The 19,168-nt window shown below is 46.3% G+C and overlaps 1 protein-coding gene across 8 annotated transcripts in view; it reads right to left on the bottom strand.

Moving 5' to 3' along the window:
- PITPNM2 (phosphatidylinositol transfer protein membrane associated 2) overlaps window positions 1-19,168 on the bottom strand; it is a 1,044,200-nt gene that overhangs the window by 717,283 nt on the left and 307,749 nt on the right. For all 8 annotated transcript variants that reach the window (XM_086942927.1, XM_086942931.1, XM_086942930.1 and 5 more), the window contains exon 3: window positions 10,053-10,204. The gene's annotated coding sequence lies outside the window, so the exon portion shown is untranslated. The remainder of the gene's footprint in view (window positions 1-10,052; window positions 10,205-19,168) is intronic.

Raw genomic sequence — 19,168 nt, 5'->3', positions numbered from 1 at the left:
CGTCACAGCACTTCCACCCTAGCTCTGGGCTCTCCACGCTTCTGCCCCGTCCATCTCACATGTCACCACAGCCCCCAGCACAGCTCTCCTTGGCTTCTGATGTCCAGGGCCAAAGTCACCACAACCCCCCAGCACAGCTCTCCTTGGCTTCTGATGTCCAGGGCCAAAGTCACCACCACAGCCCCCAGCACAGCTCTCCTTGGCTTCTGATGTCCAGGGCCAAAGTCACCACAGCCCCCAGCACAGCTCTCCTTTGCTTCTGGTGTCCAGGGCCAAAGTCACCACAGCCCCCAGCAGCTCTCCTTGGCTTCTGGTGTCCAGGGCCAAAGTCACCACAGCCCCCAGCACAGCTCTCCTTGGCTTCTGGTGTCCAGGGCCAAAGTCACCACAGCCCCCAGCAGCTCTCCTTGGCTTCTGGTGTCCAGGGCCAAAGTCACCACAGCCCCCAGCACAGCTCTCCTTGGCTTCTGATGTCCAGGGCCAGGGTCACCACAGCTCCCCAGCACAGCTCTCCTTGGCTTCTGATGTCCAGGGCCAACGTCACCACAGCCCCCAGCACAGCTCTCCTTGGCTTCTGATGTCCAGGGCCAAAGTCACCACAGCTCCCCAGCACAGCTCTCCTTGGCTTCTGATGTCCAGGGCCAACGTCACCACAGCCCCCAGCACAGCTCTCCTTGGCTTCTGATGTCCAGGGCCAAAGTCACCACAGCACCCAGCACAGCTCTCCTTGGCTTCTAATGTCCAGGGCCAAAGTCACCACAGCCCCCAGCACAGCTCTCCTTGGCTTCTGATGTCCAGGGCCAAAGTCACCACAGCCCCCAGCACAGCTCTCCTTGGCTTCTGATGTCCAGGGCCAAAGTCACCACAGCCCCCAGCACAGCTCTCCTTGGCTTCTGATGTCCTGGGCCAAAGTCACCACAGCCCCCAGCACAGCTCTCCTTGGCTTCTGATGTCCAGGGCCAAAGTCACCACAGCCCCCAGCACAGCTCTCCTTGGCTTCTGGTGTCCAGGGCCAAAGTCACCACAGCCCCCAGCACAGCTCTCCTTGGCTTCTGGTGTCCAGGGCCAAAGTCACCACAGCCCCCAGCAGCTCTCCTTGGCTTCTGGTGTCCAGGGCCAAAGTCACCACAGCCCCAGCACAGCTCTCCTTGGCTTCTGATGTCCAGGGCCAAAGTCACCACAGCCCCCAACACAGCTCTCCTTGGCTTCTGATGTCCAGGGCCAAAGTCACCACAGCTCCCCAGCACAGCTCTCCTTGGCTTCTGATGTCCTGGGCCAAAGTCACCACAGCCCCCAGCACAGCTCTCCTTGGCTTCTGATGTCCAGGGCCAAAGTCACCACAGCCCCCAGCACAGCTCTCCTTGGCTTCTGGTGTCCAGGGCCAAAGTCACCACAGCCCCCAGCACAGCTCTCCTTGGCTTCTGATGTCCAGGGCCAACGTCACCACAGCCCCCAGCACAGCTCTCCTTGGCTTCTGGTGTCCAGGGCCAAAGTCACCACAGCCCCCAGCAGCTCTCCTTGGCTTCTGGTGTCCAGGGCCAAAGTCACCACAGCCCCCAGCACAGCACTCCTTGGCTTCTGATGTCCAGGGCCAAAGTCACCACAGCCCGCAGCACAGCACTCATTGGCTTCTGGTGTCCAGGGCAAAGTCACCACAGCCCCCAGCACAGCTCTCCTTGGCTTCTGGTGTCCAGAGCCAAAGTCACCACAGCCCCCAGCACAGCTCTCCTTGGCTTCTGGTGTCCAGGGCCAAAGTCACCACAGCCCCCAGCACAGCTCTCCTTGGCTTCTGATGTCCAGGGCCAAAGTCACCACAGCTCCCCAGCACAGCTCTCCTTGGCTTCTGATGTCCAGGGCCAACGTCACCACAGCCCCCAGCACAGCTCTCCTTGGCTTCTGATGTCCAGGGCCAAAGTCACCACAGCTCCCCAGCACAGCTCTCCTTGGCTTCTGATGTCCTGGGCCAAAGTCACCACAGCCCCCAGCACAGCTCTCCTTGGCTTCTGATGTCCAGGGCCAAAGTCACCACAGCCCCCATCACAGCTCTCCTTGGCTTCTGGTGTCCAGGGCCAAAGTCACCACAGCCCCCAGCACAGCTCTCCTTGGCTTCTGGTGTCCAGGGCCAAAGTCACCACAGACCCCAGCAGCTCTCCTTGGCTTCTGGTGTCCAGGGCCAAAGTCACCACAGCCCCCAGCACAGCTCTCCTTGGCTTCTGATGTCCAGGGCCAAAGTCACCACAGCCCCCAACACAGCTCTCCTTGGCTTCTGGTGTCCAGGGCCAAAGTCACCACAGCCCCCAGCAGCTCTCCTTGGCTTCTGGTGTCCAGGGCCAAAGTCACCACAGCCCCCAGCACAGCACTCCTTGGCTTCTGATGTCCAGGGCCAAAGTCACCACAGCCCGCAGCACAGCACTCATTGGCTTCTGGTGTCCAGGGCAAAGTCACCACAGCCCCCAGCACAGCTCTCCTTGGCTTCTGGTGTCCAGAGCCAAAGTCACCACAGCCCCCAGCACAGCTCTCCTTGGCTTCTGGTGTCCAGGGCCAAAGTCACCACAGCCCCCAGCACAGCTCTCCTTGGCTTCTGATGTCCAGGGCCAAAGTCACCACAGCTCCCCAGCACAGCTCTCCTTGGCTTCTGATGTCCAGGGCCAACGTCACCACAGCCCCCAGCACAGCTCTCCTTGGCTTCTGATGTCCAGGGCCAAAGTCACCACAGCTCCCCAGCACAGCTCCCCTTGGCTTCTGTGTCCTGGGCCAAAGTCACCACAGCCCCCAGCACAGCTCTCCTTGGCTTCTGATGTCCAGGGCCAAAGTCACCACAGCCCCCATCACAGCTCTCCTTGGCTTCTGGTGTCCAGGGCCAAAGTCACCACAGCCCCCAGCACAGCTCTCCTTGGCTTCTGGTGTCCAGGGCCAAAGTCACCACAGACCCCAGCAGCTCTCCTTGGCTTCTGGTGTCCAGGGCCAAAGTCACCACAGCCCCCAGCACAGCTCTCCTTGGCTTCTGATGTCCAGGGCCAAAGTCACCACAGCCCCCAACACAGCTCTCCTTGGCTTCTGATGTCCAGGGCCAAAGTCACCACAGCTCCCCAGCACAGCTCTCCTTGGCTTCTGATGTCCTGGGCCAAAGTCACCACAGCCCCCAGCACAGCTCTCCTTGGCTTCTGATGTCCAGGGCCAAAGTCACCACAGCCCCCAGCACAGCTCTCCTTGGCTTCTGGTGTCCAGGGCCAACGTCACCACAGCCCCCAGCACAGCTCTCCTTGGCTCCTGGTGTCCAGGGCCAAAGTCACCACAGCCCCCAGCAGCTCTCCTTGGCTTCTGGTGTCCAGGGCCAAAGTCACCACAGCCCCCAGCACAGCACTCCTTGGCTTCTGATGTCCAGGGCCAAAGTCACCACAGCCCGCAGCACAGCACTCCTTGGCTTCTGGTGTCCAGGGCAAAGTCACCACAGCCCCCAGCACAGCTCTCCTTGGCTTCTGGTGTCCAGAGCCAAAGTCACCACAGCCCCCAGCACAGCTCTCCTTGGCTTCTGGTGTCCAGGGCCAAAGTCACCACAGCCCCCAACACAGCTCTCCTTGGCTTCTGATGTCCAGGGCCAAAGTCACCACAGCCCCCAGCACAGCACTCCTTGGCTTCTGGTGTCCAGGGCCAAAGTCACCACAGCCCCCAGCACAGCTCTCCTTGGCTTCTGGTGTCCAGGGCCAAAGTCACCACAGCCCCCAGCACAGCTCTCCTTGGCTTCTGGTGTCCAGGGCCAACGTCACCACAGCCCCCAGCACAGCTCTCCTTGGCTCCTGGTGTCCAGGGCCAAAGTCACCACAGCCCCCAACACAGCTCTCCTTGGCTTCTGATGTCCAGGGCCAAAGTCACCACAGCCCCCAGCACAGCACTCCTTGGCTTCTGGTGTCCAGGGCCAAAGTCACCACAGCCCCCAGCACAGCTCTCCTTGGCTTCTGGTGTCCAGGGCCAAAGTCACCACAGCCCCCAGCACAGCTCTCCTTGGCTTCTGGTGTCCAGGGCCAAAGTCACCACAGCCCCCAGCACAGCTCTCCTTGTCTTCTGATGTCCAGGGCCAAAGTCACCACAGCCCCCAGCACAGCTCTCCTTGTCTTCTGATGTCCAGGGCCAAAGTCACCACAACCCCCAGCCTAGCTCTCCTTGGCTTCTGATGTCCAGGGCCAAAGTCACCACAGCCCCCAGCACAGCTATCCTTGGCTTCTGATGTCCAGGGCCAAAGTGCCAGCCCCTCCTGTGCCCGCTCTGCTGCCTTCTATGCTCACTTACCAAACCTCTCTCCCTCTTCATACATGCCCACATCTCTTTTTCATGAATCTTCAACTAGTCACTTACTAGCAGCTTGGACTGCTGTGGTGCTACAAGATCTGACCAAATAATGGCTGACTTCTTTCTTCCTCTACCTACTTGTTTCTGGACTGCTTTTCTTTTGCAAAATCCTCCAACACCTACAATTCAATAGACACACTTTCTACCTGTCTCTTAATTGCCTACTTAAAAAAAGATATTTATTTTCAATCTATAACATAAAACAGAAGCTTAAAGTGTACAGAAATTAAAGGATTGTTCAATTAATGCTTATCATAAATTGGTTATAAATGATAATTTAGAATGTAGATTTACATTGACAAGTTCACATAAGCCTTAATAAATAGATCAAAAACAAGTACACACAATAAATACAATTATAGCCTTAAATATATTGCAATAAGAGTGAGAAATAATTCCAAGGCAATTACACAGAATTTATAATAGTGGCAATTTTATATTCTTTATCGATTGTGTCAATCGATAAAGAATATAAAATTGCCACTATTATAAATTCTGTGTATTTGATTGAATTGTTATGAAAGAAAAAATATTTTTATTGTGTTATCAACACAGTTTTTAATCTTATGTCTTTTTTAATATAATTACAAATTACTATACGTTTTACATAATTATCGTTGTTTACTTTTCCCTTATTTATCTTTATATGTATATTGACTGATTGAAATTGCCTAGGAATTATTTCTCACTCTTATTGTGTTTCCCTGTCCTAGGAATTGAAAAATATTCACTAATCAGGGGGTCCTTTTTTAAAATGTATTAAATATATTGCAACATCCCTTTGGAGTATTCCAGCCTCCAAATAGAAATCAATAACTAACACCCCTACCTATAGTTGCCTCTTGTCAAGCTGACAAATAAAGGACACCCTAATGGGCAGTATTTCAATACATACCACAGTAGTCCAAATTCCCGCAAAGTTCATCTCAGGAGTTCAAAGTCCTACCCCTGACAACCCATGCAAGGACAGGTATGTCTGTCCTCTAAATCCTCCTGAGATATCAGAGGGCTAGCAGCTATTCGGTGTATTTAAGACTGTGTCTGGGGCCAACAAACTGTCCACAAGGCGTTTCCAAGCTTGTGCACGTTCAATATTTCCCCCGCTCTCTCTTCTATTACCTACTTGAAACTCCTTGGTCTGTCTTTCATGCTGTTGCCTTAAAAAGCCTGTTCTCCCACTGCTCCACCTTTATCATTTCAGCAAATCACAACCTCCCATCAACAACATGTTTCATCCTCAACTGGTGGGCCGGCTTTGACAATGTCGAACACTTGACCTACTCCACACCCTTCTGTCTCTCAGCTTCTCCAGCACCACCCTTGAATGGTTTTGCTTTTACCTCTCTAATCCTTCGGTCTCTGTCTCATGCTGCTCTTCCAGTCTTTCTTAACTCTTCCTAAAGTCACTGCCAACGTAGAGCCCTAAGCCCTTTAGCTTTTCCAACCAGCAGTACGCTGATGACTACCAACTTGTTTTCTATTCTCCCTTGCTCTAACCTCACCACCACACTCAAATTTCCAATTGTCTCACTACTGTCAGGCACTCGATGGCTTACAATACCTAATGCTCAATTCATCCACAAGGGATATCATCTATTGTTTGGTCTCCTTCAACCAAACTCCATTGTCTCCATTAATCTGTTTTCCTCTGGGTGCCCGTACTCCTTCCCCTGCACCACACATCGCCTTTGCCATGCTGCCAATGATAGTAACAGCACAAATACTAAACATCACGCTCCTACAAGTGTGACAATTTAAACTATTTCAGGCCTCCAAACCTACACGAATGCCTTGGGCGGCTGATAATAGTAACTTTTGATGTATCTTGAATTATTAATTAACTGTAGTTTAGGTCATCTCTAAATTAACCAGACAGCGCCACCTTCTGGCAGACTGTCACAAGTGCCGGTATTGACAATTAAGTGCCGGTGTCAAGCACCAGAAGCCACCGGCTCAAATTAAGCACTGGTTAGATTGCCGCAACAAACTTCCTGAGGGCCTCCAAAATGATGACTTATCTCCCTTTTAAAAGTTATTAACAGTGCAACCTGCTTACTTCCCTCTCTTCCTCCACACTAGGCCACCACCTCCAAAGGTCACTGATTATCCAGTTTTCTGCCAACGCCATGGCCCGTTTCAAGTTATTGTCCTTGGCGTTCAAGGCTATTCATGGAGCACCCCTCCTACTTGACTCAAATTCTCTCCCTCCTGCCAATCCCCACCCAACAACAGCTTCCTGCCAATCTTCACCTTTTCACTGTACCTAACACCTGTGTGCACAATCTTGCTTTCGCTAAATCCATCTACTTGTTCCCCTAGACTGGCATACCCTCACATTTTAGGACTATGCCCTTACTTTGGTTTTCAAGATCCTTATCAAACTTATCCCCTCCAACCCAAATAAACCTAACTCAGAAAGTGTCCTCTCCCCCATCAATCATGTCAACAACATACAAATGTAGCAATGTGTATTGTGTGGTTACATCATCTCATCACCAAGGCCTTAAATTACGTCAATCACCCAAGTTGTTCAACTATCCTATAAACTGTAACTTGTTTCTATAGATGTCGGTTCTGTTCATAACTCTGTGGCTCTTAGGTGCGGTGGTGGATGAACAAGTTAATTAGTAAACCTCTAAGAAAGATCGGGTGAAATGAGCCATCCTCTATGAATGATCAACCCTTCTGGAGTACCCACCGGCTCCTTTACATTCTTTTTCATCAGTGGTTGTATAGCACCCTAAATGGGCCACAGGCTAGTCACTGCATTTATTGTACTTTGCTTAATGGCCCCGCAGAATGGTGGACCTGCTTTTTCTAAGATACTTATGCCACATCCCTCAAACAGTTTGAGTACAGTTCTAGGGAGGGCAGGGGAGATTGTGTTCATTCAAGGTTTTGGTGAGTTTTCTGGTTAACTTTTGAGAGCACAGTCATCTAAACTGACTTAGTGTTGCCTTTGTGCTGGGAGTGAACTCCCTTCATACTTATTTAGGTAACTTGACTCATAAAAGCACTTTCAATACTGGGCTTCCTTCCTTATCCCGGCTTTCAGGCTGCGGTGCTTAGAACAGTTATCCTCTGTCCACTGAGACCAAGAGTAAGTACCATTATTAATTTCCTCCAGCTAAGCCCGTGAAGAGTCCATCGGTCAAAGGGCTGCTAGAGACACCATTAATCTTATAATATTTCTAAAATGCATTGCAAACACGTTTTAATCACCTTGTACACAAGTATCTGGGCCTGATTCAAAAATAAATTCAGAAATCTGTACCCGTGGGTTTCCAAACTAGAATGAAGGAAGATTTTCAACTTTTTGAACCTCAAAAAATGTCGAGGTTCCGTCTGGAAACAGGAGACAGTTACATATTTCCAGGTTCATTTATGGAACACTTTCCAGAATTGAGACAGTCAGTGGTTTGCAGGCGCACTACTGGATTGTGAATCCCATTTTCTTATACATAAATATTCACTCATATATTTTCATGAGATAATATGCAGCGCTGTGCACATTTACTTTCTTTCTGTTTCTCCACTCTCAAAAAAATTCCCTTTTGGAGAAACCTTTTTCTCTGCACCCTGCCACTTTTGGAGCTTTTGTTCTCACCCTGGAAAGGTATTTACTCCTATTTGGAATAAGGCTCATATTTACTAAAGCATTTTCAAATAGACACAGAATAATTAAAAACCCCTTTGATGCATATCACCCTAAATCTGTTACCTGTGCCAGGATATAAAGAAGTCGAAGATAAGTTTTTTCAGTGTGCCCACTCACTGCCTGCCCATTTTTTGAGAGTATATCATTGTACGAGTGTGAAACGTACTTTACCGGATGAGAAAATACGTTTTCTTGCACTTTTTAATACGGTTATTTGGTCGCGTAAGTCTGACTTACATGCAAACATTCACTTTCACAATTGAGGTCTCAACAGTTTCTGTGACGCAAAAGGCCTCCATTGATGACCACCAAAGTGACTGAGTGTGTGCCTTTCCAAGGAATAAATCTGTCTGTGAGTCTGCTCATGAATGAGGCAGAGGAAGGACTGACAACAGGAAGAGCCTGCTACTGCCTCACCAAGTCTCTGATTGGCAGCACTGGGTGTTAAAAAGGAAGGAGACTGCACCCGCACAGCAGCAGGCCTTGCACCTCCAAGGGTTCACAGTCCAGCTCATGGTGACTCCTGAAGATCCTGCTGTTAAACAGGCAGAAAACAGGTGACAGCTAGAGGTGTGCAGGAGTAAAATGGTGCCAGCAAAGGTGTGCGACGTTGTCAACTGTGCAACTTTGTGAAGTTGCAAAATGTGTCAACTGTGCCCGCGGGTCAATCTCACTGCAAAAACAATGTTATGAGGAGGTTCTGCCCTACTTTTTCTCTATCAGAATTGTTCTACTAAAAAGTAGGTTTTGTAGGCATGTGGAGAGACTTCTGTGGGATGCATTCTGTGCAGTGCATGCAAAGTTAGTGTTAGGAAAAGTAAACATGGTGTCCAGAGCAGTTCATGTCATTGAATTCTATCAAAGGGATACAGGGTTAATGTAGGTGAAAGTTAAGGTGGCATCTAGAGAGCAGTCCTGGAGATGGGTACAGTCTAGAGAGATAGTGTTAGGAAAAGTAAACATGGTTTCCGGGAAGCAGACCAAGGGAGGGAATCCATTCTGTGGAGTCAATGCACAGATCTTTTCAGGAAACATCAACATGGCGTCTGGAGAGCGCTGTCTGGAGAGCGCTCCAGGCCAAGAGATGAATTCTGTGCAGCAGACACAAAGATATTGCAAGGAGAAGCAAACATGGCGTCTGGAGTGCACTCCTCAATGGGAATGTGATTATCAGCATGCTTCTACAAAGAGAGCTGAGACGATGAGCCGGCTCCATGCAGCGCTGGGGAAATCGCGAGGTTTGATAAAGAAGGAACTATTTGATGATACAATCAGCTGAGCTGTGGGGAGTTGTCTGCCAGCAGAGGGCGGACATTTTGTAACTGGAGTGTGGGGAGTAGGGGACAGTAAATTCTGAGGTACACAAGCAATGTGAGATTATAAGATTGTGCATCGATCTAAGGGAGCAAAGGAGCGTGGTAGATAATCCAGCAAACAAAGCTCAAGAGAAGGCATTGCTCATGTCAGAAGATAAGAAATGCATGCACAATTCATATTACGGGTCATTTCATGGAGTTTTCTTCACTTGTTGGAAGCCCCCTCTCTCAACCCCCACCATCCACTCACTCCATGTGGGACTACAGTTTTACATTTTAGGTGTGGTGGGAGTAGCTATGACTAGGGCCATTGGCAACATGCTACAATGAACCATGTCTACCCGAAGTATGGCAAGAAATACAAAAATTATAAGGTTTACTATGTAGTTTAAGGCAAATTATGTGGCACGTTCTGTGTTATTATTTTCTAGCTGTTGTGATATTTTAATACCAATATATATTCATTAAAAAACTGGATGCCAATGGTGTAGAAGGTTTAAAGGTTTCTTGAGTATAAAAATTATAAACACCTAGCAGATATTATTCAAACTTTTATTAAAAAGCAATTAATCATTTTGTCTTGCATGAAAGCACGGAAACACAATTTCCTCAATATTGTTGACTTTATCCTTGAGTAAAATAGTTCATGAAAACTGACACAATATACCACTCAGCAGAACATAAACATTCATGGAAATACTTCTTATGATTAAAAAAAGTTTATCACTTACTTTCTGGTCATGACAGCTATAGGTCAAAAACTCCTGTGGTGCTCAATGTCAGGATATTCTGTGTTCACACCTTGGGGCTTTTAAAAATACCCTTTCCATTAAGAAGCAGACAAGTCTCAATAGTTGACAAGGTAAGATCCAAGACATCCAACCTTAAAGAGAGATGCAAATAGTTTGAGACTTCTAAATACTCACTGAACACTTACAATAATTAAAGATTTGAGTAGACTATTATGTTAGCATAAATTGGCATCAATTGTGAAAATCATTGTCAATGCAAAGAGATAATCACTCTTTCTAATTAATTTAAACGTGTAGGACATGTCCTTCAAGCTGTAGATAAAAGCACTTGTCCCAATCCACCCATTAGGAGTATTAACACCACCTGAGCATAGTTCACAAACAATTAACAGTCATAAGTTGGTGACATTTTGAAAAGTGGGAGGTGGTTTGAATTTCATATGCAATGATCTTCGTATTTTTTGATATTGGGAAACCAACTTTTTAGTAGAAATTGAATTATTTGGTAAGTATGACCAATCCATGATTAATTAGACAACACAGTGGCTCCACACAATTGTATTGGCCCTGCTAGAAACATATATACATATTATATACAGTGATGTTGCCTGTGTGAAACCTTAACAATGCTCATGTAAATAAGGCGCAAGCCGGATTCATGGAAAGATGTTCAGACTGGGGAATTGCACTACTGTTGTACAACTGGCATTAGGTACTAGCACACACTTGATTAAAGAGGCAGCAGAATATAAATCAGAGGGTATGCAACGCTTACAACGCGCGCGTTACCACGACCTACCATTACCACGCGGTTGTAACAACGAAAGTTGTTACAACGAAATCCGCTGGGGGGCGCTCGGGGATAGTAAATCATTTAATTTACTATCCCAACACCTTCCCTACTATCCACGGGGACTGGTGTTGGAATAGTAAATTAAATGTTTTAAATTTGCGCCCCCCCAACGCAAGTCGTTGTAACGACTTGCGTTGTTACAACCGCGTTGTAATGGTAGGTCGTTGTAACACGCGCGTGGTAACATCATATATCCAAATCAGAGACCACAGGAGATAAAACAAACTGTTATCCAATATCAAATATTCAAATGATCAAGGTCCAGGTGGGACCGAAGCGCGTCATGGCGGCGATGCTGGGTGCTGTAAAATAAATATTTTTGGCACGAAGAACTCCTTGGGTCCGCTATTCTTCTATCGCTACAGATTGGATATTTGGAGGAAAACTACAATATATATATATATATATATATATATATATATATATATATATATATATATATATATATATATCTTCCTTCAAACCGCCTGTGAGAAATACTAAACTAATGATCTTGCTGCTGCAAATAAAAAGAACTCTCACATTTATCAATAAACTCTCCAACAACATCATCCCTCACTATGTTAATACCAAAGCCTTTTGTAATGAATTAGCTGCCTTCGTGCTAAATAACATTATTTAAATCTGGCATCCAGATAAATCAACCCCTCTGCTCACCTCAACATCGATTGCCCGGAAACAAAACTCTTTTAATTCTTTTGATCAGTTCTGCAACCTTTCATTAGACTCTTTTCAACAATGAATGAAGATCTGCAGGGGTGGCTCTCACATTGACCCTATTCCTATAGTAACACTACATAAGGAAATCCCTGAACTAACACAGGCTAACTACCATATTATTCATCTCTCCCTGAGTGCCGGACCTTATACAGGGAATAGTCAAACCCCATGTTGAAAAAACCCTACCTAATCCAGAGGCCAAAGTATAGCTGGTTATAGAGAGGGAGGATGTGGTCCGTTGGCTAGACTGCCGACTTTGGTGCTGGAAACCAGGGTTCGAGCCTTGGGGTTGTGTCCACACCCTGTGATTCTGGGCAAATCACGTAATCTCCCCGTGCCTGAATGTGTAAGTAACTGGGGCTCATGTAAAGCACTCCAATACCTTCGGGTCGAGTTTGCGCTATATAGATATGCACAAAATAAAAAAAATAGATGAATCACTCTCCTTCCAGAGATAGCGCAGAATTTAGCAAGACTGGTGGCCAAGCAACCATCATCTTTTTTGGAAGAACAACAAACCTTGGATGATACTCTAGTAGGCTTTTGTTCAAACAGAAACACCGAACCCACTGATATCAGTCCTAAATGACCTTTGTCTAGCTACCACCTGTAACAACACTAGTGCCTTGATTGTATTGAATTAGTCCGCAGGTTTTGATACAGTCGGCTATAGCATTCCGACGGCAAGACTTGTTAGATGTGGGATCCAGAAGAATGCTTTATCCCGGTTCACGTCTTTCTGGAAATGTAAGTCCCAGAGTGTAACACTCAACAAGTATATAATTCTTTCTACCATAAACACTGGGATTTCTCAGGGATCCATACTCCACCATTATCTGGTTTAACATCTTAATTTTACCTCTGCCACAGCTAATCAGAAATCTGGGATGTCAATTCTACACACATGCAGATGACACCCAAATTATATTTGGTCTACATGGTATTAATGTGCATCAGGAAATGTTATCTGATTGCCTTTGCATCTTAGAAAGATAGATGGACAACAGCTTGCTGAAGATCAGTATGGACAAAATGGGTACCATGGTGGTGGGATATGATCTTCTGGCCTGGACCACTTTACTAAGGCCATCTATACGTGGCCCCTTCTGTTGAAACCATGTACCAAACGTATAAAGGATTCCCAGGTTTCTGCAGTTGTCTTTGCTTGCTCTCTACATCTGCATATGCGGAAATCTTTATCTCCCATTCTCTCTGAAGAAGGTATAAAAACTGCAGCGATCATCAGCATTATTTCCAGACACGACTACTGCAACACGCTTTACCTTGGCACCTCTAATCAACAATTACACTGACTTCAAATCATTCAAAATCAAGGTGTGAGAATAGTAGTAACTTACACTTCCCACCACAAGTCACTTAAACCTATTATATCTAAACTCCGCTGGTTTGCCACCCACAAAACCCTCTGTTTGGTACATAAATGTTTGTATAGAGTAGCACCTGATATCCGTAACACTAAGAGAATCAAATACACCCATTCAAGGACCTCCTGCTCAGCTCCCTCACATGTACTTGCCATTCGTTGGTTCAATAAGACTTCGTTCAACAGCAAATCATTCATCAGCCTGGTCCTCAGCTATGAACAGTCTTCAGCCTGGGCTGAAATGTATTTCTTTATAGTTCCTTTTTAGAAAAAAAACTCAAAACCTTCCTCTTTTCCCAAGAGCCACTGCTACAGGCATCTGGTTCCTCTTAAAGTTAGAGCACCAAGGGACCAAAGGGTGTATGTTTATGTGCTATAAATAATGCAACTAAACTAAACCCAATAATATGTCTTATTTAATTCGTAGCCGCTGCATCGAACATCTTCACGGCCTTCCTGCCTCACTTGGAGCTGCTTTTTACTGTCATTAGCCCCTGGTTGGATCTATCCATCCTACAACTGCAAGAAGACTTTGCACCTTTAAGAAGCCCCAGAAGGTTAGACCCTTGGAAGTCTAGGGTAGCAGCGGATGAAGGTAGGGAGTCTGGGGAGGATGGTGAGGTGAAGAAACAGACTTTATGCTGGGGTTTAGGAGCAGTTGAGTCCGGTCACCTACACATCCCTCTGCCATCCAGCAGTCGGCTGTCGGCGTGCATCACAGCGCTAGTTTAGAATGATCTGCCTGCTTTTTAAAACTTTTTAAAGATTAGCTGGCAGATGCATCAACGTAGCCTTTTGCTATTCCTAAATAGCGATTTTTAAGGAATCGCTATTTAGCCACTTGGCTGCTATGCTTGTTCTCGCACTTCAATGTAATTTCCATTGAAATCAATGGAAACTCCATGACGAGTTACCCTTGTCATTAGCGGCGAAGAGGTTAGGAATAGCAAAAGCCTATGCATGTAGGAATCGCTATTAAAATAGCGATTCCTTAACATTCCTTAATTGCTACTCGCAAATTGCTATTCGCAATTAAGGAATTCTGTCCCATTCATTCCTATGGGCCTACAGGCCCATAGGAATGCATTGGAGATTGCATGAGCAATTTGCGAGTACCAGTAGATACTCGCAAATTGCTCATGCAATTTCAAGGGTGCAAGGGTGTCAAAATGACACCCTGTTGCACTCCTGAAATTGATCTATGCACATATGTTGCACACACACATGCCCTAAGGGCATGTGTGTGCGCAACGTGAAACTTTGAAAAATGCACAAAAGTGCTTTTTTCAAAGTTTTAGCAAATTACCATGAAGTCCAACTTCATGGTAATTTGCTTCCCCTATTAGCGAATTCGCTATTTTTTTGATTTTCATGCATTGCATTTAAGGAATCTCAATTTGGGATTCCTTAAATGCAATCGCAATTTAAGGAATCTCAATTTAGAGATTCCTTAAATTGTGATTTTTGCATTTGGGAAGATGCATCCCAAATGCATAAATACCGGGAGCAAAGGGGCAGATTCTGAGAATCTGACCATTTGCTCCCGGTATTTACTTTGATGCATGTGCCTGTAGGTGCTGTAGCAGTGCTTGAAAGGAAGAGTTGAAGGCGCAACAGAGTATGCAGCCTTCACCTCCGAGATGGTTGATCCTGGGATTTGCTCCTGGATTTCAGCTCTCAGATTGTCAGAGAATGGCTTGATGGAAGATCCTCAAATGTCTGCAGTAGGGCAGTAGTAGTTGTTTTCTGCATCCGACCTGGGCCTGCCCTCCACAAAGCCTTGTCTTTCGTGTGCTCTTGTCTTATCCTATTCAGACCTCACCTTGCATTATAAGCTGTACTTGTTAAAGTTGGCCAGTTAGTTTTGGAAGGGCATCTACATTGTCCTACACTAATCCAGGCGTGCTATGATTTGGGTTCCAGTTATCTACACTTAATGACTACTTTGTAAAATTGGGAGTAGCTCTCGGCTCATTCCCTCCATTCTGAAGTCTGGAGGGTTCACAAGATATGCGCCTGTGAATCCTATTTTAGTCTGATGCGTGCTTGGAACGTGAAAATGGAAGCGACCTATTGTAAGCAGCCGGCTGCTCGAAAGGCACGTAGTCGCTAGCCGTGATGAATAGACAAGTGACAATTCATCTACAAAGTAAGTAATCAGTGACACCAGTGCACACACAGCGAACCTTGACAAATGCGCCGGTAAGGATCCGAACAACGCGAAAGACTAACCAAAGGATCGTTCGGAACAAATTTGCATCCTACTGATGCATACTAAGTGATGCTGCTGGTAGTGTGCCACTGCATGCATTAAGAGTTTCTGAGACACAGTTTGAGGGAACTTGTTGTTACAAGGGCAGGAAAACCTTCTTAACAAAGCATCAGTAACTGATAAAGCCAACCATTTTAGCCATTAAGATGTAAATGTCATGGTACTTATAGAGCGTACTGTCACCAGACGTCACCTTGCGGTGTCCCCTATTTAGCTTCCTGGCACTGATACTCATACCGCTGTGGAACCCCTCCTGGCTTTCCCTGTGAAGTGTCCACTCCTAGGCACCCCCAGGGTGAAGCCAGGCATCCTTAGCGCTGTTGGGGCCGGTGTGGAGGCTAAGCAAGCTATTGCCCAGAGTTGCAGCGTGGGGCCCATGATTAGAATAGGCTCCGAGGCGAGAATTAACAGGTCCGAGGAAATTGAGCCAGAGACCCCGCCGAGGCAGGAATCGAACCCTGGTCCCTAGCCAGAACTCTGCATCAGGGTCTGCCGCTCTAACCATTGAGCCACAAGCCCTCCAAGGTTACATCCCTCTTGTTGGAAATTTCAGAGGCATATTTTCTTGGTCTCCTTTCTGCTCACTCCCCCCACCCAGGCCTTGTGTGCTGGCTTTGCAACGCTATCGGAGGAGCTGAATCATTTCAGACAGTGGAGCCCCCCTGCGGAATTCCCTTACATTACCTCCATGTGGGAGGCATGATGACTGCCAAACTCAGAAGGGCCGTAAAAGCCTGTTTTCCCCCCAATGTGAAAATGTTTGTGTGTATTATTCACGATTTTGCATAATGAGTTACTTGGCAGTGGCAGTCCTGGGGATCTGAGCATTAGTTCTTAAAAGCATACATTTTAAATCAATCCGCTATAGAGGGGGCAGTGCATTATTCATCACGTCGCTAGGCAAAGGAGAGCCAAGGACATCTCCAGCCGTAGAGACACCCTCGTTTTTTGTAACATTACAGGGCACAAGGGACTGGTTAGCTGATGAAAGTGGCAGTAAGCCACTGGGATGGGTCTGGAAATTAAATGCTTGCCGCTGAAACATGCAGTGGTCTGTCCTATCTTTTTATGTGCTAAGTTCTCCGCCCAACTGTGAAGTGTCCCACTTGTAAACTTACTATTAAAATGCAGTTTTGTGAATACTGAGAAAGCGTGAACTTACACAAACGTTTAAGGTTACCTTTGTGAATCAGGCCCTAAATCTCTACTGACTCTGTGGTTTTATGTTGTGTCGTGGTTCAGTAGAAATAAGACATTGCTGTTAGCAAATACCCTGTTTCTAGTGTCATGTGAACTGTAGTACGGATATAAAAGAATTAAATGAAATACTAGCATTTGATCTCTGGAGAGGTATCCCGGCGCCGGGGGCCGTTGGGAAGATTGAGCGAGATATTGCCCAGAGTCACATGGTGCTGGGTTAACCTGCGTCAGGGATCGAACTGAGAACCCCGTGGCCCGGAGTCAGCCACCCTAGCCGCTGCGCCACACCTCTTCCACAAAAGCATTGTTAACCTGTTTGCAGGCATAGGTCGTACCTGCCAGTCATAGACTTGTATTTTCAGCCATTGCAGTGAATCTGAAAGCTCCTAGAAGCAGCATTATACAGCCTCCAGGTGCTCAGACAATATCTAAATTTAGGGCCAGATGCATCAAAGGGTTTTGCCCATTCTGTGTCAATGGGAAGATGTGTTCATGCATATGGCCCTCAGCCTGTCAGACTCCCCACCTACTTCAGACTCAGAGGCATCACCCATTGCTGAAGAATTGATGTCATGGAGGGGTCGACGAACAACACAGGGGCCCCAGACTAGAGCCGCCTTCGTAGAGCCACACTGCAGCGACAGAGTTATCTTTCACTCAGAATATCCCAATTCTTCCATCAGGGTCACACTCCCCTTTGAACTGACACATTTCAAGCTCTCTACATTTAAACCTCTTGGGAATTCTGATCAACCAGATGCCCACTGCTGATGGACAGACCGCACCAGCCAATCACACACAGCCAAAGCGCTTCTTTCATAACACATCATAGATGCACATTCTTCAGTAAGAAAACATGCAAGAGTAAAACGTTTTCACACAAAAGCGAAGAGCTGCAGGCCTATATATACATTTAATACTCACTTCCACATAAACTGAAGCACGTACCTTCCTCACTATGCCTCTGCTTTCCTAACATGAAACTGACCCATATAGCTTACTAGTGAACGCCATAGATTTTGAGCTAACATTTGAAGTGTAAGTACAGTGCTTAATTTGTGCCTGTGGTTGCAGGTGGCGAGCACCGGCCCTCATTTTTGGGGACCCGGGCCTATTTGTCATCATCAGACTTTGACGCAGCAAGATGGAGGAATGCAGAAGATAGAGAAAAAGATAAACAGGAAACCAGTGACCAAGGGAAAGACAGATGACAAACTGCAGGAATGGGATAAAGAGACACAAGGGTCGGTGGTGGAAGAAAGAGGTAGGAAGTGGAATCGAGATCAAGCCGCCTTGGGAGTCGGTAAACCCAGCATTCCACAGACCCGGCAGTGGACTCATAAGAAGATCATGGGGCATGTCCACGCATTATTCTTTTTTTAACAAGTTAAGCATTAAACACGTCATGATAATACCAATAAAACCTCCGGATGATAAAAATGAACATTAAACGGGTGAGTAAAAGTAAATGCTAACCTTTGAAATAATCCTTATTTTCAAAAATTCCTTTTGAAATACGCTTTTTCTGATTGCCACTTCAAAATCAATATACTGAGAACTGGCTGTTAATACTTTCGTAAATTTTAACACAGAACCTTCTGGAAAGTATGTAAATGACATCATTATCTTTTGTTTCGGAGAGCCGCCTCATTAGGGACTTTGTGACACGTATTACGTCGAATGATGGGCCCTATACGTGTATTTCCACCGACACTGCGCACCCATTCAAGGCAAAAACAGACAAGCAGGGGCCGGATCGCTGCTATTTTTAGAAGCCGTTCTCTACGTATTAGATTTCATGAATAATATATTTCTCTCTTTAGTAATTTAATACCTAATCTCTCAAGCATGTTTATTCAGCTCCGAGGATTAATTTATTACAGAATGAATGCATTACTCCCCCCGTCAGCATAATCTAGGCATTAGCAGGCTAAAGCCAGGCCTTCTTTTCATCGGCGCTGTAATTAAAAGCGGGGCGGGAGGGGACGTTGGGACAGCCAGGGGCGCGGGTATTACAAAACGAACTACGCAAATGGAAACAGAAAACTGACCACAATAAAAGAAGGATCGTAGGGGGAGCTTTAAACTCAGAAATAACACAGAAATGCGACGCCACCGGCCAAGGCTTGCTTTCGTAGTAGAAACGTCCAACTTGTACTGTGAAACAAGCACTGGCAAGACCAATGAGTCTGGCGTTGTCTACGGTCTCTTAGCTTTAGCAGTGCTTGTTATGTCAGGAGTGTTGTAAAATCGGTATTGTTGGAGGAGCTCCAAGCCTCTTGCTAATATATAAAGAATCAGTGGCGATAATAAAAACATCTTTATGGTCTCAAAAACATACCCATGGCCCTGTCTATGACGGTGCTCCTTGTGAGAGGGAAGAATGCTGTCACTCACTGAGAAGTTAGCCAATGGCTGTAGAGGGCTGAGCCATTGCTCCTTGCAAAGCTATAATAAGCAGAAGAAAAATCTGAATGAAACTAGAACAGGCCAATGGATGAAGAGAGCTGGATGAAAGTAAGTATATTTTATATATCATTTTAGTAAAATCAAAAGGTCTTTGTAAAAAGACAGACCTAACAATCAGCAAAAAAAGAATCTTTGAAAAATTAAAAAGGAACAGTGCCTTTTATAGTCAATAAAGTGAAGTTGATGGATTTCACCAA

This window comes from Lissotriton vulgaris, chromosome 11 (genome assembly GCF_964263255.1).
Source record: "Lissotriton vulgaris chromosome 11, aLisVul1.2, whole genome shotgun sequence".
NCBI classification, from domain to species: domain Eukaryota; kingdom Metazoa; phylum Chordata; class Amphibia; order Caudata; family Salamandridae; genus Lissotriton; species Lissotriton vulgaris.
This window is presented reverse-complemented; position numbering and strand designations above follow the sequence as displayed.